Genomic DNA, 1,363 nt, shown 5'->3' with positions numbered 1-1,363 from the left:
GTTGGTGCAAAAGTAATTGTAGTTTTGCCATTCTATTTAATGTTTACCATTACATTTAATTTTATTTTTAAAATTCTACACTAGATTTTAAAATATTTACATATCTTCATTATAATACTACAGGGTTCTATATTTGCCTATACACTTAACTTTACCAGGAAGTTATATATTTTTGTATAGTTTCATGTTGCTGTTTATTACCCTTTGGCCTCAACTTGAAGGATTATCATCAGCACATTTAATGGAAGAAATCACAATTACTTTTGCACCAACCTAATACAAGACATACAGAAAACAATGAATAAATTAGCAATAGTAAATCCTTTTTTGTCAGTAATTACTTTAAATGTAAATGGACTAAACACACCAAGTAAAAGACAGAGTGAATGAAGAGGTTTAAAAAACAAGATCCAACTATGTGCTGTCTACAAGACTCACTTTAGATCTAAAGCCACACATAGGCTAAAAGTGAAAGGATGAGAAAAGACATTCCATGCAAACAGGAACCTAAGGACAGCAGAAGAGGCCATACTTATATCAGACAAAATAGACTTTAAGGCAAAAGCTGACACAAGAGACGAAGCAGGAAATGATAAAAGGGTCAACTTACCAAGAATATATAACAATTACCAATATATATGTGTACCCAAAATTAGGGCTTCTAAAGATATGAAGAAAACATCAACAGACTTAAAGGAGAAATAAGCAACAACGCAATCACAATAGAATATTTCAGTGCTCCACTTCCATTTATGGATTGAACAACCAGACAGAATATCAATAAAGAAACAGAGGACTGAACACCATACACCAGTTGGACCTGAAAGACGTACACAGAATACTCCACCCAATAACAGCACAATACACATTCTTAGATGCACATGAAACATTCTCCAAGATAGATTACATGCTGCAAAAACAAGTTTTAACAAATTTAAGAAGATTGAAATAATACAAAGAATCTTCCTAGACAACAATAAAATAAAACTAGAAATCAAAAGCAGTAGAAAAACAGGAAAGCCTACGAATATATGAAAATTAATTCACTGTTAAATAATCAATGAATTAAAGAAGAAATTACAGGGTTATTTAGAAAATATCTGGAGACAAATGAAAACAAAAACACAACATACTAAGCCTACAGGACGCAGCAGAAGCAGCAGGAAGGGGAAAGTTTATATTGGTTAGTGCTACCATTAAAACAGAAGAGAGGCCGGGCACGGTGGCTCAAGCCTGTAATCCCAGCACTTTGGGAGGCCGAGGCGGGTGGATCACAAGGTCAAGAGATGGAGACCATCCTGGTCAACATGGTGAAACCCCGTCTCTACTAAAAATACAAAAAAATTAGCTGGGCATGGTGGCA

Source organism: Cebus imitator, unplaced genomic scaffold (assembly GCF_001604975.1).
Source record: "Cebus imitator isolate Cc_AM_T3 unplaced genomic scaffold, Cebus_imitator-1.0 Scaffold793, whole genome shotgun sequence".
Lineage (NCBI taxonomy): Eukaryota > Metazoa > Chordata > Mammalia > Primates > Cebidae > Cebus > Cebus imitator.
This window is presented reverse-complemented; position numbering follows the sequence as displayed.